Source organism: Thamnophis elegans, chromosome 1 (genome assembly GCF_009769535.1).
Source record: "Thamnophis elegans isolate rThaEle1 chromosome 1, rThaEle1.pri, whole genome shotgun sequence".
NCBI classification, from domain to species: domain Eukaryota; kingdom Metazoa; phylum Chordata; class Lepidosauria; order Squamata; family Colubridae; genus Thamnophis; species Thamnophis elegans.
In genome coordinates this window covers 78,175,401-78,199,344 of record NC_045541.1, presented here as the reverse complement: position 1 = coordinate 78,199,344, position 23,944 = coordinate 78,175,401, and the positions used below count along the sequence as shown (strand labels likewise).

At 39.2% G+C, this 23,944-nt stretch overlaps 1 long non-coding RNA gene across 3 annotated transcripts; it reads right to left on the bottom strand.

Annotated features, from left to right (window-relative positions):
* Positions 1–4,279: 4,279 nt before the first annotated feature.
* Positions 4,280–20,122, bottom strand: LOC116511612. Of its 3 annotated transcripts, XR_004255756.1 has the most exons (4): positions 18,126–20,100; positions 17,039–17,087; positions 14,187–15,440; positions 4,280–5,257 (listed from the first exon to the last, which is right to left on the bottom strand). It is a non-coding gene; the product is annotated as an uncharacterized LOC116511612 (long non-coding RNA). The 3 variants fall into 3 exon arrangements; XR_004255757.1 differs by lacking the exon at positions 4,280–5,257 and having other exon boundaries at positions 12,261–15,440; positions 17,893–20,122; XR_004255755.1 differs by lacking the exon at positions 4,280–5,257 and having other exon boundaries at positions 12,261–15,440; positions 18,126–20,111.
* Between the last annotated feature and the right edge of the window lie 3,822 nt (positions 20,123–23,944).

The following is a 23,944-nucleotide window of genomic DNA, read 5'->3' as shown; positions in this document are numbered from 1 at the left end:
TGACATTTGAAATTAGAGAACAAGAAGATGAACAATTTTATAAGGTTTGGGATTTGTTTGATCAATGGTTAGATAAAAAATCATGGTAACGGAAAATATTGAAGAATTTTTTATATTTTAAGAATAATAGAATGATATACTGTATGCAATACTATAAGGGTTTAGCATTGTTAAACAGTTTAGAATGATGTAATGGAATGATGTTGTAGACATAAATTCAATATTTAGAATATTCTATTTTAAATTAAGGTATAATAATTATAGTTGAAAAATTCATATATAACAATAAGGTACTTATGTTTATCTATTGAACAATTTGTGATTTGATATATAATTATAAGTGGTGACCATGGAAAGGACCCACAAAAGTTTGTAACCAGATGGCATGCTATATGAAATGACAGAAGGTTGTATATGTTTGTGTTTTGTCTGTTTAAAAAATTAAAAAAAACTTTTCAAAAAAAATATTACTACACTAAACATCAAACCTTCAGGAAGAGGGTAACTCCAAACAGAATAGGACTGTGTTTACGTATACTGAGGTCAATTGTTACCCTAAATCCACTATCTTATCTTCTTTAATTTTCAGTGCATTCCTTCCTATTTATATTTGATAAGTCCCAAGTTTCCTTTACCATTCATATCTTCCGTTGCTTTCCTAAGATTAAATGATATAGTTATAAATTAAAATTGTATTTTATTAATGTGCTGAATGCATTTCATTCCAGTTCTTTTGAATCTGTTTTAGGCAGATATGTATAACACATAGACCACTATGATACTCCCAGAATCCAAAGCCATAGAATGGAAAGTTTGGCAATACTTTTTGATCTCTTCTCTGCACTCTTTCCAGAGTCTCAACATCTTTTTTATATTGTGGCAACCAAAACTGGATGCAGTATTCCAAATGTGGTCTTATCAAGGTTGTCTTGATTCTATCCCTCTGTTAATGCAGCCTAGGATTGCATTGCCTTTTTTGGTTAGCTGAAGCACACTGCTGACTCATATTTAAATGATTGTTCATTAGGACATCAAGAACCCTCTTGCAGTTACTGCTATTGAGCCAGGTTCCACCTATTCTACACCTGTATATTTGTTTTTTTCTTGCCTGACTGTAGAACCTTACTTTACCCATCATTAAATTTCATTTTGTTAGATAGGGCCCAGTGTTCAAGTCTGTCAAGATCTTTCTGGATCTTGGGCCTATTTTCTGGGGTATTGGCTATTTCTACCAGCTTGATGTTGTTTGCAAATTTGATGAGTTCCCTTTCTATTCCCTCATCTAAATTATTTATGAAAATATTGAATAGTACTGAGCCTAAGGCAGAATCTTGGGGTACCCCACTGCTTATTTCCTTCCATGAACATGTTGTTCTATTAAGGACTGCTTATTGAGTTTGGTTTATCAGCCAGTTACAAATCCATCTAGTGGTGATGCTATCTATCCCACATTTTTTTCTTACCAAGAAGTAGGTTGTAGTCTATTTTGTCAAATGCCTTATTGAAATCCAAGTATACTATCTTCACAGCATTTCACTGGTCCACTGATTTAATCACTTTGTCAAAGAATAAGATTTATTCAGCATGATCTGTTTTTAGAAAACCATGTGGGCTTTTGGTTGCTTCTGGTGTTCACAGATCTGTTGCTTAGTTATCTTTTCCAGAATCTTCCTAGATATTGATGTCAGGCTGATTGGTCTGTAGTTTCCTGTACATTTGCCATACTGAAGATTTCCCATATTGTTGGCCATATCATGTAGGGGAATTCACTGAAGAAAGCAATTATGTTTGGAAGAGTTAGCGATAAAAGGAAATCAGGTCACCAAAGAATACAGTATCTGCACACCATCAATACTGACACTAGTCAGAGCATAGAAAAACTCAAAGAAGTAATGTGAGATTGGAAGATGTGGAGAGACCTGGTCCATAGAATTGCCAAGAGTCTGACATGACTAAATGGATTATCATCATCATGAAAAATAACTCACTGGTAAACAGTTGGTTTATTAAGAAGAAGGTACGCAAGATTATTTGACCAAAGTCAGAAATGAAGAAGAAGGAGAGCAAAGAAGGTAAGCACATAGAGGTCTCCTATTCACACAAATGATTTGTTGCTCAGGTTTTGCATGTATGACTAAAAATAATATATGTTATATAGGAGCTTGGAAGAAAAAAATAGACCTGCTGAGCCTTTGATAATTCTCCCTGTTCAAATGTGTCCTAAAGTGAGATGGATCTGACCATAAATTCTATGGCAAAATTTTATTTAAAAAAATATTGTAAGCTTGACCAAGTTAGTATTCTACTTCAATGGAATGCCCATGCATATTTATATCGATATTTATATCTCCTTAGTGCCAACCAGCTGGGGTGAAAGAAATCACCTGAGTGCACTGATGCAGGGCTAAGAGAAGCTTATTCATGAATAATCCAGTTATCATATAGAGTGATAAAAAGTAATGTTTAACTAGAGTTTCTTGATGACATGATACGGAATATTTATTTGCTTTTCAAGTATTTCCCAAAATAATAGAAGAAAAGTGCTGCCCAAAATGTAAGTCTGCCATAAGTAAGTGACATGGAAGAAATGAAGTTGTTTGTTACATAAATTAATTTATGAGCAAAGAAAAGGGAGAAGAAAATTCAATATAAATATTTAAAGGAAGATAAAGGAAAGCCAAAACAATTGTGAACTGCAATAATAACAATAACAACATTTCTTATCTCAATAGTTCTGGCTTTTTCCAATGCTTGATCTCCATAAAATCACTTTCCCCCCCTTTTCATTTACTTCTTAAGCAGTCTTTCCTCCTGACATCCTGATTCACAGTTTGTGGAGAATTTAACTGAAGTAGCTGAGAGGAGGTGAAGCTTTTGTCAAACTTTGAACCAAATCTGGCAACAGTCATTTTCTGTTCCTCAGTTGCCACACAGAGGGGGAAGAGGAGAAGGAGTTTGGAATGCCTTACTAGACACAACAGAGAGTTTTCTCATGAGAACCAAAATCATTTCTACTGGCAACAGATAAGGTCAGGGATGGAGTGCCTGGAGAGCCCACAAATTAACCCAATTGACTAACGTGACCTGTGACACTTGGAGATGGGGTTATTTCCTATTTTAATTATACTGAAACTGTAGGAAAGATTTGGTTTTCCTTTGAAGCAGTGCCATTATGATGTACTCAATAAAGAAGAGGATTCTAGTCTCAGAGGTCTGATTTGCTTGGGTTCATTAGTCAAAACCATGACAGCTTTACTTTTAAAAACTTAATAACAATTGGAAAGACAGAAAGCAGGGAAGAAGAAATCCATAACCTATCATAGACAAATCCACAACTTAAAGAGGTTAAAGAGGTATTCATCATGTGACCTTTGCTACGTGTTGTTATTTTCCAAAGGAATTATTAAAATGCTTCTGCAAAGTTATGTAATTTTAATTCCCTAAACCATCCAATAAGGGGGCGTGGTGGCTCAGTGGCTAAAATGCTCAACTTGTCGATCAGAAAGGTCAGCAGTTCGGCAGTTCGAATCCCTAGTGTCTAGTTACTTGTCCCAGCTTCTGCCAACCTAGCAGTTCAAAAGCACGTTAAAAAAAATGCAAGTAGAAAAAATAGGAACCACCTTTGGTGGGAAGGTAACAGTGTTCCCTGCACCTTCGGCATTTAGTCTTGCCGGCAACATGACCATGGAGACATCTTCGGACAGCGCTGGCTCATTGGCTTTGAAACAGAGATGAGCACTGCCCCCTAGAGTCAGGAACAACTAGTACATATGTGTGAGGGGACCTTTACCTAAACCATCTACTAAACTAGCCACATACATGAATTCTATATTTGACACCAGCATTCTAGGTCTCTATCGGCAAATACTTTGACCATTGTTGATCTAGAAAAATCTTCTGAAATCTGTACAATATTTAATAATGTCTCCAAAAAAATCTGTATATATTACTGGAAAGTAAAATGGAATATATAATATTCAGGGAGTGCGTATAAATAAAGAATCTCATCAGAGTAAGGACATGGGGTGGGAAGTAGACGTCATTATAGTGTTTAGTTCCCACAGTGGCTTTTGTACGGTCAGGAACAGGTTTTGATTTCCTAAGACTCTTAAAAGCAAATGTTCACCTATTTATGTATTACAGAGCTGTGAGTTAACTTTAGGTCTATTTTCCAAATGGGGCAATAATTTTGGCACTTGCACTATGACTCAGTTATGACCTCTACGTAGACCATGCAACAATAGAATAGTTGTAAGCTTGATTACAAAGCACTTGGCAGTGAAATGGGGAAGAATTTTATTTTTATTTCCTTTTCAGCATGGGACAAATATGTTTAAAGGGCTTGCAAAAAAGTGTACTGCCAATCCACTTCAAGAAGTTTGCGTCTGTAAACCACAGCCATGAGTCCCAAGAATATACAAAGCATAGCAAACTAAATAATCCTATAAAGATATATTCTCAGAAGTAATTATTCTTGAAGGATTCTCTATATTAAATATTATATGAATAGACTATATTAAATAGTATAAATTAAAACCACTGTTTGCACACCTGCATAAATCATCTCAAACTGATAGTGTGTGTAAGTATGTGTTTGTGTGCGTGTGTGCATTTCCTCCAAATACAAATCCATTAGTCTAAAGAAAGGCACACTAAGGTTGTAAGGAATATTTGATGGCAAGCTTGTATCTGGTGCCTATGTATTTATCCTAATATTGGGAATGAACCACTTTTACTAGATAAGTTCTGCTTGCCCAAGCTGGACATATAGAAAATATCTACTGATTTGTTACCTGATAAAAGAGGTGATCTTAAGTAGGGATGGCGGGAGGTGTATTCTTCTGAAATAGTTTGCCCCCCAAGATGAGAGATGCTGCTAGTGTCATAGCCTACTAACCACTTGTAAAATGTCACCTACCTTGGAAGCTCTTTGGTATTTGAACAGTGGAGGAAATAATTAGATTGCAAATGTTGCTATTTGATTTTGTTATTATATTGATCTTGCATTATTTTTATATTTACAGTTTTATGCCACTTACAACCTCCCATGGATTGAAATGTTACATATAGTCTATAAGTACACAAATATACGTATAAACATGCATAAGCGCGGTGGAAGATGAATGTTTTGATTGATGATGATGATGATGATGATGATGATGATGATGATGATTGCCTTTCTTCCTTTCTACAATGTTTTCTCCATTCCCCGGAGTGAATTAGCAAACACCTGAAGCAGTTGTTCAAGGAATGTGACCTGTAAGGAGTACAGCAGAATTTGGAAGTAGAATGAAGGACAATTATATTCGTTATAAATGGTGTGCCAACATTACATGTTAAACCTATATTTAAGATTATTAAATATTGAACTGTAGATTTTTAAAAAAAGACTGGATAAAATTAGTGGCTAAAGTAAGTAGCTTAACTCTTGCCATGCTATCTGCTTGACCCTCACTAGTTCTCTAAGCCACATGCCTTGTGTACATAGGTGGGACAACCAGTTTGGTGGGATTTTTCTTAAGATGCTGGAGAGAGAGAGAGAGAGAGAGAGAGAGGGAGGGAGGGAGAGAGAGAGAGAGAGAGAGAGAACACAATTTACTGTCTTGAGTTCTTGAAAGGTTTGATGGAATCTACACCCTCTTTCAAAATATAAAGCCTTCACTCAATAGGCCAGATATTGTGCTATATTGCTGAATACATGATAGTTCTGATTGGTTATTAGCTTTGGAGAAATTGTTGCAAAAATTCAATGGGGATATCAGTGTTCCTCTTTTAAAACAGCATTCCTAAGTATTCATCATGATGGTCTAGTAAAGATGTTCTCAGTATGGCAGGACCAGAAGAAAAACGCTTTTCCCCAGAACCATCTTAAGACATTTTGCCATCTTGGATTAAAAAAAAAGTTAAATGGGATCTTTTCCACCCAGAAAAGTTGTTCTACTTTAGCACTGGCCACAGCAAAGCCTCTACCACTGCAGTTCAGGATAAGCCATAACTGGTCTAAATGGTACTCTGGGGGCATAAAACAGATCACATAGTTATAGTTTTCTATTTCATATGTAATATCTTATCTTTGGAATAAATGCAAAATTTACTTTTAAGAAAGCAGTTGTATTGTTCTCTGTGGTACTTTAATTTTCCCTGTAACTTGGAAACTTGTTTGACCAGATCTGCTTGACTTCACAATGTACTGCAAAAACTACAATTATTTTCAGAAATTCCCGTAACCTTGAATTCTTGTGGTGGACATCTATCCAATGTCTATGGAGATTCTCAGTCATTCAGGTCATGGTTGTCCCAAAGGTGTTTTTCAAGAGGCAACTGGACTTTCTGTTGTTTCTTTGAAGACGTTTCATTTCTCATCCAAGAAGCTTCTTCAGCTCTGAAGTGAAATGTCTTCAAAGAGAAAGTCCAGTTGCCTTTGAGAAAGCACCTTTGGGACATGTATCCAATGCTTTCTCAAAACACTGTAATAGAACTGCTATCCTGGGAGCACCTTCTGACTATTCTTATATATAACTCAAATGGCCATATAAATGTTCTAAATAAATTAATGTACCCACTTGGTGTTGGATGAGGGGCAACAGCCTTTTGGTTTATAATATAGTCTCTATCCTGTGAACATATTTGTTTAAGATTAAATTGGCCTCTAATTGCATCTGTGTTATATTGATCCCAGTGTAGAATAACTGATCAGTGCTACTTTTACTGTTAGCAGGGAATTTCTTAAGGCTGCTAATCCAGTCTAGTTTTGCCTTCTTTTTCTAAAATGTATTATGTGAAAGTCTCGATTAACTAGAAATCAGATTAGATCAATCTTTTATTATGTCCACAAGGGCAGCAGATGAAACAGATAAAATGAAAATATTGGAGGATAAGAAGAAAAAAACATTAAATGAAATGTGCATGTAGAGGCATAGAATTGGCGAACCCAACCTGAACAATGGTCAGACAGGAGAAGCAAGAAGTAAGTCAGATTCTCTGCCAGGAAATTTCTACGGTAGATAAAAATTGTCCAGGATTCCACATAGACATTCCAATGTGGAAGTATATGGCTGGAATCTACTGAGCCATCCCTGCAAGGACCTCCCTAGTGTAGATTTTTTATCTGAAGCCTGGCCACAGTGAAGGGCCAGCAAAATGTTAGGATTGTGATAGATATATAAGAGACTAGGACCCAGTTGGTGGGAGAAAATGTGCTGGAAGGTTGGGTACTAAACTTAGATTGATTTGAAAACCAGTCACCCAAATACACTGTTTAGAGATGCTTGCTGGACAGGACTACTAGTAGTAATTTGAACAGCAAGCTAGGATCAATGAAGCCATTATTTCATTTGGGCTGAGTAAATTTGTTCTGCTGTGTCCATATGCGAGATCCTCAGCAGGAGGAAACAGCTAAGATCAACCTCTTTGGAAAGCAATTGTTCATTATTTTCCCTTTTCTTTCCTTTTCAACTTTCATTGAGGTTTCCATCCTCGTTACACAATATTTTAAAATCTCAAATTCTTAGTGAATCAGTGGGATTCATTCTGGGAAAGAAACCCAGCCAGCTCATCTATTCTGGTTAAATCAGGTTACTGAAGGAAGATGTGGTATGTTATTTAACCTTGGGCATTTGAGAGTGGGGTGTGGTGGGAAGATAGGGTAGAAAGTCAAAATTATACTTGCAGCTGCACAATCAAAATCCTGGGCCACTTTTTATTTCCATCAAAATCGTTCTCCATTTTTTCTAGCAGTATAAATATTAACCATTCCTTGCTCTCTCTCTCATTATATTCTTTGCAACTATTTTCCTCTATATAAACATTAATGCATGACAGAGAACAGGGAAAGAATAATCACTGATTTTAGATAAATGGCCCTCTCTTCCCTTTCATTTCCTGCTTTTAATTTCTTTTGCATACTTTTTCTGTATTTTACATAGAATTGCTTCATCCAAAAGGAAATATCGTACTCGGTTTGTGCGTAGAACATACGTTTGCAAAGCAGCTGTTATTGACTCTTACAATAAATCGTACAAGTCAGCTGAATAATACCTGATAACATTGCACAAAAGGCAAAGAAACATTGTGCAAAGAGACAAGATATTTTAAAGATGCTTCTCAGTCATCATGTTGGTATGAGAGCTGTTGATTATGTATGAGGAAGGTAAGGAAAAAAATATATGGGAAACTCTAAGAGCAGAATAATTAAACAGGAAATCCTGTTCCGTAATTTGAATGTTTACTGTCATCTTACTCCTTGCTAGTCTCCCTTTCTTATCACTCTAATCAAAATTGCTTAAGAATAATTATTAATAATTTAAACATACCACTTACTTTACAATACATGGACCCAAAATTAAAGTCCATGGAAACTCACAGCAAATGCTACTGTCTGCTGTTACCTTAAAGCATCAGTTAAGCTGATTTGTCTTTCTTCAATTCACTGATGATCAGTATGCCTGTTGTTAAGAATTTAATTCAGTTTTGCTGACAGATATGTTTAAAACAAGTGAAAAAACACTATGTGCAGAATAATGCCAAATATTTCTCAGCATTTTCTCCTGCTCTACTCTGCGTAGCCAATTTTTGCTTATTACTCTATTGTCATACAAGCAAAAGGTGGCTACTTTTCAACAAGAATTAAAAGGAGAGCTTGTTTAATTCAACTGAATTTTGGAAAACAAACCTTGTCAAATGACACACAAAAATTTAAAATAACTCTGTATGTTCATATAGTTTGGTGCAAACAATATTTTACCTTCATTGAAGCAGAAAATGTTATAGTCCAAATATAACTCATGACAGTGTGAAGAAGAAAATAATAGAGGTATGTTTTATAGAAATACCAATCAAGTTTACATTGCAAATAAAATTAAGGAAAAAGCCTTTATTTTTAATGACACTGCTATATCACAATGTAAATGGCTTAAGTTGTAAAAGTCATTAACCCTGAAGATGGGCTCTAGCATTAGTCCGAAAGCTCAGAAGACAAAACCACTGGTTCTGGGGATGACCCAGATTGGATCTATCAACATTATACTGGGACACATATACTTGCCTTCATTTGTGTAAAATCCTTCAACATCATTCCATATTAGACTATTCACATTCTCAAAATTGAAAATGTATTCGTGTCCTTGTTATATTTTTTCATCAATACTTTGTCAGCAGGTTTTCACATTTAATTTTCTGATATGAGCTAATGTATCATAAATTCTCTATTTCTTCTAGAACCTCAGAGACTTTTAATATATTTTTCCCCCTTTTGAAAGATTTTCAATGTGATAATATATTAAACAACATGGTTTTGAAGTATCATTTCCTGATCGCAATGGTAAAGGTTTATGGTGCTTTCATATAGATGGATTTATCCATTTCTTGATATTGATTGACATCACCAAGATTACTTATGGTGTTCTTCATATCCCCCTAATCGTTCTATGAACATGTTTTGGTAATCATTTTTTATGCCAGTTCCTCATGATGTTGCTTTCATCTCATGCAAAGACCTCAGCTAAAACAGTCTTTCAGTTCCCCTGTTTTAAAGTAGTGTTTTCCACCATCTGCCAGCACAACTGTTGCAATAGACCTGAGCAGGCATGGTGAATTAATGAAGTAGTTGAAGATAGGGCTAGAGGTTGCAATCTGTTCAACTACTTGGAAAAGGGCTCCCTGTCACTTTATTGCACTCCCATCCAATGTTCCCTCTAATTTTTTTTCAATGTGAGCAGAAAAGTATAGTGTTTGAGTGGCACATTTTCATGCCTGAGCACCTGAATTTTTTTCACAGATGTCACCTAAGACAACAACAAAATCAGTATTATTTGAAACTCAAAGTTATGTTTATTCAAGGTACCCACTTAATTAAAAGTGTTATATAATATCAGTATCACTTAACAATGCTCCTGCTTAGCAATCAAAATGTTGGCTCAGGAACTCTGGCATTGAAATGTGCAAGTCTTAAAGCTGTCAAGTTACAAGATCCTCACACCCCTAACCCGGTAGAAAAAAAAACAACCCAGGGGTCTTCAAATCTAACAGCTTTAAGACTTGTGGACTTCAACTCCCAGAATTCCTCCTCCAGTCATGTTGCGGTGACATCATCTGCGTGGATCTGCTCCATCTTCAGTTTTTTTCACCTGGGGCAGGGCTGAAGCTGAAGGTGCCAACGAGCTCCCGCCGCCACTAGAATAACTGCTGCCGCCACCTCCTCCTCCTCCAACAGCACCACCACATTTGCTGCCCAGTGCTGCAGCTGAGGTGAAGCCGCCAAAGCTCCCGCTGGCAACTCCGCCCATGGCAGCAGCGCCGCCGCCTCCCTCTCAGCTCGGAGCACCTGAGCTGGGCACCGCATTACCCCTGCTGCCTCCTCCTCCTCTGGTGTGCTTTTGAGAAGCCATGGGGCCTTTTTTTCCTGCTCCTGCCCCCTCTGCCGCCTTCCTACTGGCTCCTGCGGCCTCATGGCTCCTCAAAAGCACGGCAGAGGAGGAGGGGGCAGGGGTAATGCGGTGCCCAGCTCAGGTGCTCCGAGTGGAGGGGGAGGCACTGCTGTCACAGGTGGGGGCACCGGAGGGAGCTTTGGCAGCTTCACCTCAGCTGCAGCATCGGGCAGCAAATGTGGTGGTGCTGTTGGAGGAGGAGGAGGCAGCAGTTATTCTAGTGGTGGCGGGGGCTTTGGGGGTTCACTTCAGCCTCAGTGCCAGGTGCAAGCGGCTAGGACTGGCCACCCACAAAGGACCTCCCCATGCTTGCTTTGCTCAACACGGGGTGACTGACGATAGTTTGACTGGGCACGGCCAGCGCAAACTACTGTCAGTCTCCCCGCACTCATCAAAACAAGTCCGGGGAGGTCCTTTGTGGGTGGCCAGTTCTAGCCACCTGCAAAGGACCTCCCCAGCTTCTGGAGCCTGTGATGGTAGTTGCAAACTGCTGCGCGGTGTTTTCTTGCCATGTGCGCGGCCGCGCAGCTGCGCACCTTAGAGAACATTGCTCCCATCTTCCATGTCCATGACCCGGTCAAATAGGCTGTTTTTGAACATAGGTTTAGTGTTCATTCAAAACAGTGCTAGATCTCTGTTCTGACCCCCTTCTCTGTCCAATAATGAATGCCGAGACAAGCTTAACTGGAATTTCACAGCACTTTATTAGCAAGAAACCAAAACCTCGGTGACTGAAACCCAAGCATAACAAACAGATAAGAACCTTGGCAGCAACTCAGACTTCGACAGATAACAGCTTTTCCAGCGTTAGGAATGACGTTGAATCCTGCAAAACCAGGCTCCTCCTAGTCTCTCTTTAAATACAATCTTGAGAGGAGCCTAATTACAATCACCTGGATCCAATTATCTTTTGTACCTGCGTAGCTGCTCTCTACGTCAATCTGCCCGGTGTTGCCAGACATCCAGGACCACCTCCCTTGTCTCCTCCCCACTACTCCAATGCATGATGTCAGGATCACACTCTCTTGTCTCCTCCCCAATGTTCCAAGGCTCAGGTGCCTCCTGGTGGCCAACTAGTCTCTCTGCGCCCTGCTCGGAGCCAGAACCCTGTCCATGGTCCTCCACATTCTCCAGAGCCAACTCATAGGGCCCCTTGCTGTCAGAGTCTGGCGGCAGCTCCAACGGCTCCTGCTTGGCCACAACAGATCTCTATTCAAAAATTGATACAGAACATCTCCATGCTTAGTGGACAGCATGGCAGGTGTCTTAAACCAGTTGTTCTAAGCACCTACATATAATTCTTATTCCCTATGGCATTAAGGAGAGACAGGTATTTTTCCCCCTGCTAATGCTTAGAGGGAGGGGGGGGAATCAAAGGGAACTAAGCTATCCCCTTTCTTAACTTTTGTCTCATTAAAACATAAGGAGAACTCCACTCTTTGGGCATTATTGTAGCAAAATTGAGATTTATGATGAGAACAGTGCAATTTACCCAGGCATATTTTTGAAGGAAATTATCTGAACAGAGCTTTATGGCTATGCCCTTAGTTACCACTACCACTTATTTTATGAGATGTTTGATGGATTGGGGATTATGGAATTAGCCTTGTATAATTATAGTGTGTATATGCAGTACTGCCTACTTTTGGTGTATGCACTATGATCATGCTACATACAGATATAACACCAATGGTTTATTTTTCTCCTGTAAGAAGTGAATATAAATCTCCAAATTATGTCACTGCTCAGTGAATTTAAGAGCTGGCTTCACCTTTGGTCATATTGTCAGCGGCAATTAATAGGGCATAGGCATGACTGTCATTGCACTTTAACTAGCTTTATCTTAAACATTCAATGACTCAAAGTGAGTCAGAAAAGTCCATATTAATGGTATTAATGTTATGTTACCAAAGGCAACATATTGAATAGTGGGGGTTTATTTTGGTGGGTGTGGTTTTTACTTTGGAATATTTTATCGATCGATTGATCAATTGCCTTCATATGCAGATTAATTGTTTGACATGCCTGTGATTTTTTTTCTTCTTTTCCACTTTCTAACTGCTCTGTTTCCTCAAACTTTTCTTCTGATTCTTTTCACTAAACCCCTGTTTATTTGTTTGTTTGTTAGCTTATTAAATTCATATGCTGCCCATCTCATGGTTCAAGGCAACTCTATGTGGCTTTTGCCATTGAGTCTACATCATTCTGTTTACTGAGTGGGCTGAAATTCATTTCTGGAATGAAAGTAAATCGAGATGTAGTAAGAACCCATTTTTACCATGTTTTGGTCTTGATTTTCTTCTGCAAAGGCTGGATCACCAAATCTTCCTTTAGAATCCATCTGTCTTAGCTAATAAGTGCTGGTGTAGAAGCTACAGGCTGCTATGATTTCCATGTTGGCATAAATGTGATAGTGAATTGGCCTCATTGAGGGAAATTTCCATATCAGAAATAGCAACAATCACATCCTTTCTTTACTGGTTCCATTATGTCCTTAACAAGTTACCTAATTATTAAATGTTATCACTCCAGTTCCAGCTCTTTATGGGGACACATTCTTAGTTTGGTTTGGTTTGAAAGGTGAAATTCCTATTAAGTTTGATCTGGAGAAAGATTAATCACCTAATCTTTCTCCAAATTGAACTAAACAGGAATTACCTTGATTCCTTGTTTTAGGTTTGGTTTTGTTTTTTTACCTTGCAAGCCATCCAGAGTGAGATGGCTGACCATATAAACTAAATAAAAGTATTTAAAATGTCCAGTTGCTACAAGACTAGCACTGTGAAAGTAATATATATGTTATTTGTTTTTCACTTTAATTTCTATGGCGGATGAAATGCCAGGACGGTCACACGTATTTGATATACATGTGTGTGTGTGTGTGTGTGTGTGTGTGTGTGTGTGTGTGTGTGTATGTATGCTCACCAATTACAAGTCCTGAAATGATTATACTGATTTTTTTTTGGGGGGGGGGAAATGCCTCTACAAAATGTTGGGAAAAAACATTAGCAGAATTCAGAAAGCATTGTCACTGTATGCTATTCTCACCATAAGTCAACAAAACTCACCCTGAGCCGTATCATTAAACACACATTGCAAGTATAATTATAATTTGTTCTTTCTCCAAAATAAGCAATGTTGATGAGACAACACCCTTTTATTACACGCAAAATCCTTTTTTCAAACATATCTTTTGTTGGATTACTGTAGGGATCTGGACTGTAAGTGTCATTTCTTGACTGATAGTGGGAAAATGAAACAGGATCCAATCTGGGTGGGTCACTGGGATCAGAGATTTAGTCTTCTGAACTTTTGGACTCATGCTGGAGCCCATCCTCAAGGAACTTCTCTCTAGCAGAATATGTGCTTTGTGCTATTCTATATGTGATGTTTATATAGTGCCTAGTTGTGTGTGGCTTTTCAGATGTTGATTGGGGTGTTGATGGTCAATTATTAAGTTGTTGTTGTTTCCTTGTGCTGCCAAGCCCTTGCCTCCTAAATATTTGATAAGCTGGTGGTGAACATCTAGTCTTCCAAAAGCTCAGAAGACATGTGAATCCAGTCCCAGTGACCGATCCAGATTGGATCCACAGGGACATATATATTTGCCTTCATTCACGGGAAAATGAAAGCTTGTCATATGTTCTGCCAGATATCCAAGGAATTATATCAGCCTTTGACCTGAAAGGGTTTTTCCTCAGTCACATAGAATCTAACTTTTATTGCAATAAGAATTTTTTTAAAAAAATGAAACACACACACCAAAAAAAGCATTTGTCTGGTAGAAGAATTCTTCCTCTTGACGTCTAATTTTTTAGGTGATCCCCAAAATGGCATTGGTATTGACAGACAGACAAGAGTTCCCGAGAAGTCGAAGAAGGCTTCGAAGGAAAAAAAAACACCATGGTGACTTTCTCTTATCTCTCTGAACCCTATCCAAATGTAGCACATTCCTCGTGCCTTAAAAGAACACACAGAACACTTCGATGTGTGAGACTTAATGTTCTGTTGAAAGCAATATTTATGTGTCAATTTTATTGAGTACACTATGTCTGTGCAGTGCAGGGTTTATGCCAGACAAGGGCCCCTATATTGCCAAGAAATTGGTTCATTTCCTAATCTGTCCGGCCATAAGTGATGAAATACTCCATTGCATTAGATAAAACATATAGATACGGTGTTTTAAAAACTTGGCGATAGGAAGAAAAGCGATTGGCGTGTTCATTGTTGTTTGGCATACTGTAGTGGAGTTCAACCTAAACAACACAAGTAAATGCTCATGTTGCTCAGTCTACAGTTAATCCATAGGATCAGATTGCTCCCTTGAAATTCTAAGCATTCATGTTAGAAATTAAATTAAATAGCTAAGGCTACTTAATGAACTTTTTTCCTGAAACTTCTGGAATGAACCGTTCTGAACTTCACCTCCCATGGTAATTGCAATACTTTGGGCTAAAGAAAAGGCCTATTTGATCAAAACAATGTCTTATCATGCAGTTAAAAAGTAATTATATAAAAGGGATTACGTTCATGAATATAAAATAAAAATTGACTTATTTCCAATGCTTACAGAAACAAACATGGTCTTTTCAAGTAAATATTTTCAGAATATTCATGTGTTGCCTTACTAGCCACTTGCTAAGAAAACTAAGAATTAAACAAATCTGGCTAATATATAAATATATTATATACCAAAATGGTAGGGAAAGTTTGCAGAGTCGGCATCTGGAGTTCTTGTCCAGCACTTAAAAGCAGTTTTGCCCTGGATCATGAGATTGAAGAAGGCACTTAAGAATGGAGCAGTTGGCAGCATCCTGAGTCTTGCTGTTTCTCCAATAGGGGTGAATTGTAGGAAAATGTCCTGATTTATTTTTCTCTGCAGATCTGGCTCATTTTTGAACTCTATTTTTTCTTTTCTTGGCTTTTCCTTCCACATTGAATCTCAATGGTGAATTGAAGATTCAATTCAATGGTGAATTGAGAATTGAATCTCAATGGTGGTTTTCAGGTATTATCCTATGTAAAAACAAGCAGAGAAAGTTCTGAACCCTTTTACATAATTTTGTTCCAATATTCCATAGAACGGGGAGGAACGGAAAGGTGGAGCGATTTGCCAAAGGAATTCAGAATGGTTTTCCATCACAGAAAGTGACAGATATATAGGTAGACCTTGACTTACAACAGTTTATTTAAAATTATAATAGCACTGAAAAAATATCTTACAACTGCTTTTCACACTTACAACTTTTGCAGCATCCCCATGGTCATGTGATCAACATGCTTGACAACTGACTCATATTTATGACGGTTGCAGTGTCCCAGGTTCATGTGATCACCTTTGCTCCCTTCTGACAAGGAAAGTCAATGGGGAAGGCAGATTCATTTAACAACCATGTTACTAACTTAACAACTGCAGTGGTTCACTTAACAACTATGGCAAGAAAGATTTGTCTCACTTAGCAACAGAAATTTTGAGCTCAGTTGTGGTTGTAAGTCCTCTATTGAACAATGAACACTTCTTTTCAAATTGCCTCGTGGCAGTTCTTGTATAGATTTTACATGAGAACAAACCAGTGGTGGGTTGCAGGTGGTACGCACCGATACAGGCGTACCAGAGCATGCCCGGAGCACTGTGTACTGTTTCGGTACGGTGCTCAGGAGGGCCCACCTGCCCGCCCGAGTTCCTTACTGATCTTTTAAGTCTTCGATGCTTCCGCACACATGCATGATGTGTACAGCGCCTGTGCAATGCTCCGCGTAGGCACTAAGTCCATGTGGACGCCGCCGGGCCCATTGGAACAGGATCCAGAACCCACCACTGGAACAAACCTATAATCCTTTTCTAACGAATACAAATGCATTTAGTTCTGACTTTAAAATTGCATTTACTACAACACACAATAAACGATAATCTGAAGGAACAGCCAAAACAAATAAGAGGGATTTTTGTCAATGTCGGTGAAACAAAATGTCTGTTTGTTTAAGTTTTATACCTGTCTCCTTATAAATATCTCCAAAAAGGGATGCTAATGGACATTACAACTCTCTTGCATAATATAAATAGTTGAATGGCCTATCAAATCATGTACCATAATAATTATAAGTGATTAGCAAACGAGATTTTCAAATAAATTAATACAAATGAATTGCATTAGCCTAAACATAAAAGTGTCAGACAGCAATTCAATGGACAAATTCCAAATATCTCATCTGACACCTGATCTGGGCTGCCCTGAAGTGCACCTCATCAAAAATCTCAGATTCTAAGAGAACCAACAGAGAATCAGTTTGGTATGGTCTTCAAGGCACCAGGCTAGAAAACAGGAGACAGTGAGTTCTACTCCTACTTAAGACATGAAGCCAGTTGAGTGACTTTGGGCCAGACACTCTCTCTTAATCTTAAGAAGCAGACATAACAAAACCTGCAAGAATGACTCAAGGAAATCACTAGGAGTTAACACTGATTTGAAGGCATATTCACACACACACACCCCAAAAGAAGAAAGAAATAATATGGGTGTAGCATTAACAGTGTAGCATTAGAATCTAAACCTTTTTTCTAAAAATTGAAAAGGAAGTTGGAAGAATTTAATGGAGACTGCTGTAAGGGTTACCTTTCTGGAGACTTCAAGCCCATTCATGAACAGGGCAACAGGGCTCCCTCTGGAAAGGGGGAAAATCCAACATTAGAAATTACGTTTGGTCCAGACATTTGTGAATGTTTAATACAGAATTGGGATTAAAAAATACCCGGAGAATGCCGGGTTAACAATTAATCTTAGAATAATTCTCAGAAGCATTCAAAAATAATTGTTTCATACGAGGTTCAGCAATGTCTGAAATCTATTAATATGCCTAATGTTGTTAAAATTGGAAAAATAATTTGTCCTACACAGTCTATATATACAGCTATTTTTCTTTTTTGCCAGACACATATAAGACTAATTTTAATGTTTTCCTTTTGATTTTGACTCCACTGATTACATATTTTGTTGTAACTAACTCATTCCAGTTTTTGAAGTTGCTGTATTTGTTTGACTACCTATAGCTTATCAGGGGCCTTCAATGAGTAACCACCTTCTCCAGGGAAATAAAACATGAAAACATAGATCCCCATTTGAGACATAAATAGATGCTGGAATATTTTTGTTCCTCTGCATTTGCATACAAATGACAGAGGGCCAATCTAACAACACATTAGACCAAAGCTTTTAGAAGCAGAAAAAAGTGCTTTGAAAGTTGCCACAGGAACTCTGTCCTATAGCCTGTGTAAGTAGTACGATAACAGCTTTTCAGGATACAATCACATTGGATTGGGGTCATGGGACATATTATCAAGCAAATATTTGTTCTTTAAATATCAGTAAGCTAAATGTAACCACTTCCTCAACATTTGCCTTGGGGCAAACTTGTCATCAGGGATGACTTAAACAAACTGCTGCTGAAACTCGCTTAGTCCAACTCTCACCAGTTGTCAGAAATGCCTTTACAATCCAGGAACTGACAGCCATGCGTTCAAGCTCTCTGCTGGTCCTTCCTTTATTTTTTTCATGTCTATTTCTTGCACATGTAACACAGTACCAAACGACCCACCATTGAATCTCTATCTCAGACCATAGTTTTTCCTAGACCAAATTCCCCAGTTCCATGAACTAGGTCCTAGCCGACCCACAAGGAAAAGAGGAAAGTCACAATACCCACAGGTACGAAGTCTGCAACACAACTCCATGGTTCCAAAAACCAAAGTATGATCCAAGAGTCTGAAATCAGAGAGCCAAGTACAAGATCCACAAATGAAGTCTGAAATCCAGACCCAAGAAACATGATCCAAGATTCATGAGGCAGGGTCCATGAAAGCTGGGAAGGTACAAAGCAAAGAGGTGTTCTTGACAAACACATATTTCTCAGTGTCTGGCTAAATCAACCTATCCCAGGTATTCCTTGTGATGAGTGGTAGGACTGCTTGCTCATGAGCAATCTCACCAACCTCCTTTGTGCCTCCCTCTGCTCCGCTCTCCATGGATCGGGCAAGGGTAGCAGCTGTTCTTCATTGTGGCAATCTGTAGCCTGTTGTCACCACTGGCCTTCTGCAGCTGATCCTTTCCAGCAGGCAGCTCCACATCCAGTTGTCCCTCCATGGTGGCCTGGGACTGCATTGTCCTCAGCCTCTGGACTCTCCATGCCATTCTTATCAGATGGTCTTGGTTCCAACTCCTTCTCTGAACTGGGGTTTGACAGGGCCATCACATACCGTCAGACCATTGACCTCTTTAATACTGTTGGGAAAGATAAACTATAACATAGCTGGCAGCTTCAGATTGTGAAGTTTCCAAGAGTTAGCCTAATTAATTTATGAGCCTCGAGACAAGGTTAAAAAAAAAACATTCATTTATTAGGACTAACATCTTGACATGGACTTCTGTGGAGCTGAAACTAAATCCCACTTAATGACATCTGAACTCCAGGTTGACCTCTCTCTTTTGTGGCCAGTTGCTTTCTCATGTCGTTGGCACACAGCCTGCTGTCGACTTTTATTGCTACCCGGAGCCACTCAGAGAGTTGATTTGGGATGTCGCGGTATGCGGTTACCTGGGCAATTTGCTTGTCCAGACTTGTTCTGAAGAAATGCACCAGCAGTCGCTCTGATAAACAGGATAGCTTTCCTATGATCCTCCTAAATTCACGGATGTACTCTTTGATAGGGCGGCCCCTCTGCTTTAGTTTGCTGAGTTCCTCTTCCGCATATGGATCCTCCCCCTCCTCAAACCTGGCCTCTAGCAGTTGCAGGAAGTCATCTATGTCTTGCAGTTGGGGGGGGGGCTCTCCTCTTGTGGAGGGCTACTAGCCATTCCCTTGCTTCTCCCTCTAGACCCTCTGCAATGGCATTCACCATGGTTCTGGGGGATGGGTAGAAGTACCCAAAGCATTCTAGGTGGGTATCAGCTGAATCAAGGAATAGGGCTAGCTGATCTGAGTCTCCGTCAAACTTTCCCCTGAATTGGGGCGGGTCATTCAGCCCTACTCCTCCAAACTCGTGTTGGCCTCTGTATGCTTGCGTCTGATATGTCTGGCCATCTTCTTCACCCTTAGTTCGGAGAGAAGGAAGGAGTTGCCTGCTCTTGGCAGCCTGCCTGATATGTGGGCGAGGCACTGATTGCCATTTTGGGCTCCTTCTCCTTCTATCAAAGGGGCGGGGGCTGTGCTCCAGTATGCATCTTCTACCCTCAACAGGATCAGATGCCCCTCCCCTCTCTTTTGGGTGGCATGATGGCCCCTCATCAGCAAGGGTGGCCTGGTCAGGATCCTCCCTCTGTTGCTCTATTGCACTCCCTAGGGATTCCATCTGGGGCTTTGGGAGCCTGGCTTGTTTCCGGTCCCACCTCCAGTCCACCCTTGCTAGCTTGCTTGAGACTCTTCCCTGTATCTGGGAACTAGGGTAAGGGAATTCCAGCTCAGCTGCCTTAGGGGTTGATTTCCAAAAGTACTCATCTTGTCTTGCTTCTGCTGCTGGGGAAGACATCGCTGCTTGGCATTGCCGCGTACCTCCAGCTGTAATCAGTCTTTTTCTCCAGCCTTCCAGTTGCCAGATTTTCCCTCCAAGCACCACAAATATTGGGGGAGTGCTCGGAGAGCCCGGGATTCAGGAAACCCGGAAATCTTAATAGATTTTTAAAAGTCAGTTTCAGCTCTCTGTGAAGTTTCCAAGAGTTGGCCTAATTAATTTACGAGACTCGAGACAAGGTTTTAAAAAAAACTATTCATTTATTAGGACTAACATCTTGGCACGGACTTCTGTGGAGCCGAAACTAAATCCCACTTAATGGTGTCTGAACTTTACCCCCTGTGTCCCCTCCCCTCTGGTCATTAATCACATTCTCCAACAGGACGTTATGGCAGGGTTCTGGACAAGCACATTCACATCCCTGTTACAGAAATATAAAACTTTTACTCTGGCCAAAAGTATGCAAGGCACTCCCCCCCCCCCTCCTCAAGCTGATAGTAGTCATGGAAACGCTTTAGACGTTGACCTAGATTTTGGATTGATTGCCAGACCAAACACCTCAATAATCCGATTAACCGTATTGTGGCCATAAAAATATTCAAAGCGTGAAATTAGTCTTTTGCTTAACTTCTTAACTAACATTGAACGGAAGCAAAAGATATATAACTAACAAAGGTTGGCTAAGTGATAACTAATTCTGGGTTCACCAGAAAAAACTAAGAAGCACACATGCTCTCAGTTCTCAGAATGTCCATGGTAGGATTAATTTAATGGGGAGAATGAGTAATATTGAGGAATAGAAGGAAGAGCTGCAACCAAGGCAATGGTCAGATTAAAAAAGCCTGGGACAGGAATGTACTCTGATTAAGTATCTCAGATATGACTTTCCCTAGCTCTCATGAAGATAAATGAAGGGAGGAGAAAACAAGCAGACTTGCAAAATTCTGGTTACTGTAATCTTATAATAACATTAATGTTATTAGATTAAGAGTCATGATGGCATAGTGGTTAGAATGCAGTATTGCAGGCTAATTCTGTTAACTGCCAGCAGTTTGATTCTCACCAGTTCGAGGTTGACTCAGCCTTCTATCCTTCCAAGATTGGTAAAATGTTGACCCAGATTGTTGTGGGTAATATGCTGATTGTGTAAAATGCTTAGATAGGGCTGTAAAGTACTGTGAAGCTGTATATAAGTCTAAGTGCTATTGCTATTAATATGCATGACTTAACAATAATACTTATATACCAATGCATAGTGGTTTACAGCACTCTCTGGGTAGTTCACAGAGTCAGTACATTGTCCCCAACAATCTGTGACCTCATTTTAGCAACCTCAGAAGGCTGGAAGGTTGAGTCCATCTTGAGACTTTTCCTGACTGTGGGCAGAGTTAGCCTGCAGTACTGCATTTTAACCACTATGCTACCCTGGTTTTGTTTTCTTTTTATGGTATAACTTGAAGGACTGATAGTTTCCTTCCCTCCAGCCTTATATACAGCCACACTACTGTTCCCATGTCAAGAAGAACTATTTTTTTTTATTAAATTGGGTAAAAGTAATCTTATGGTATGATTTCCTTCCATTTTAGTTTGTTAGAAAGGGTTGCTTTCCAACACTCACAAACAAAACAGAAGATCTGAGAGGTTTAGATAAATATTGAGATTTATAGTAATATATATATATAAAGTTTAGGAAAAGCACTAACATTGAGTTTTTAAAAAACACTCAAGAGCAGCTAGAGAGGATTAAGAATAATCAGTGAGCACATTATTCTGACTAATGGAAAATAGGATAAAAAAAAGGAAAAGGAACAATGGGGAAAAAAGAATACCTCATGAATTGGAGGACTTCATATTGAATTGTTTTGCGATAGATTATCCCAGTATAGATAGCCACGGGCTTACAACCTTAACAGGGCCCATAAAATTTGCCATTAAGTACAGTCACTAAGTTACATCATGTGAGTCTGTAGGGAAGGAGATAGTCCAATCCAACTTCTCTGTATGCGTGTGTCTGTTTGAGAGAGGGGGGAGGGAGGGAGATAGGGAGGAAGGAGGGGGAGGGAGAAGAAAAGGAATGAAGGAAACATTTTCGCAAAGGAGAAAAACAAATGCTGTCGCTTTAAATCGGAACTGAGCATGCCTGGCTGTGGAATTCTGGGAGTTGAAGTCCACAAGTCTAAAAACAATTGAAACCCCTGTGTCAGTGCCTCACCAGCCATAAACCTCACCGCACGTCACTGGTCTGTAGAGATCCTCAGTCATCCAGTTCATGGCTGTCCCAAAGATGCTTTTTCAGGAAGCGAACTGGACTTTCTTGTTTTTTAAAAGACATTTCGCTTCTCACCCAAGAAGCTTCTTCAGCTCTGACAGATAAGCCTGTAAGTGCTTCAACAACCCTTCTGACTTTTAGGTATACAATTTGGGATGAACACCCTTTGAATGGTGTGGGAGTAGGAATGGATTTCCAGAGGAAAAAATGGCAGAGTACAAGAACCAGGAGCACTACTCAGGTGACCCTGAGAACACAGATAAACCTCCAAGTGCTTCAACGACACTTTTAAAAAGATGCAAATGACCAGCTGTCTGCAAGGAATATAAATCCTTCCATTCCCACCATCCTGTCAGAGCTGAAGAAGTTTCTTGGATGAGAAGCGAACGTTTTCAAAAGAAAAAACCAGAAAGTCCAGTTGCCTCCTGAAAAAAAACACCTTTGGGACATCATGTGAGTGCACCCAATTTTAACATATTTTTTGCCACAATCATTAAGCAAGACATCACAGGACTATGTCTCGTGTCCTTCCCCAGCTGGCGTCCCCATTAACTTTGCACAATAGAAGCTTTCTGGGAAAGGGACAAATGGCAATTATGCAAACCTGGAGGCTGCAATTGTTGTAAGTGCGAGCCAAGTACCTGGATCGCAATCACATGTCCACAGGGAGTCCGTGACAGTCAAAAGTGCAAGGACCAGTTGTAAGACACTTTTTTTCAATGCTGACGTAAATTTGAATAGTCACTAAATGAATAGTTGTAAGTTGAGGACTACTTATAGAGGAATTAAGAGGGATCAAGGGGTTAAATAAAAGAAAAACAAAGTTACCTAGAGATATTTTTCAAGTGTTCTACCAGCTATGGTCAAAAGCAATTGAATCCAATTCAGTCCTTTTTTCTACATAAATAGCTATTTATGCACATTTTTGGTCGTTCTTCATACCAGGCCTTATTGTGGAAAATATTTGAACAACTGTAACCCAAAGCTCATAAAGTTTTTTTTTTATTTAATAAACCACAGAAAAACAGAAGGAAGGGAATGCAAAGTTTACTTTGAAGTGTCCTTCGGAAGATTTGTACAAGATTGGAAGTTCTGGAGGTGGGGTGGGGAGTTGCAATGCAGAAGTGAAAAAGAGCTTTCCTTTCCATGAAAGTCCTCATTGTGTCCTCCTGTTCAAAAGTATTGATTTATGGTCTTCCCAAATGTGAGCCCCGTGGTTCGAAATTTGCTACAGATGATAAACAAGAGATTACAGATTAATAGATGGGTGGCTTCCTCAGAAAAAAAATATATATTTCCATGTTGACAGTACTTTTCATTTGGGTCGAGCACTAGCCGCGCTACATTCTTCCAGCCAAATACGATTAGGATAGTTTTTCTAAAGATAGGGTTAGAATGCACCTCCCAGATTGGCAGCTACCTTTTGCCTTTTTCTTCTTTTAATGGACTTTTTGAGCAATGGTTTTACAGGATTGCATCCTGTAAATGCTGCAGTCATCCCCGCGTGCAACGTTTTGTACAGGTTACAGTGCGGTTTAACTTAGGCACTCTGAAATAATACAGGTGAGAGTAAATAAATAAATAAATAAATATAATAAATAAAAAATTAATTAATTAATTAAGGTTATGGACTGGTTATATAGTGTGTTTTAGCTTAGGCACCCTAATATAATACAGGTGAGAGTTCTGACCCCCCTCGTTCCACACCAAAGCACACTCCGAGCCAGAGATAAATTACAGCATTTAATT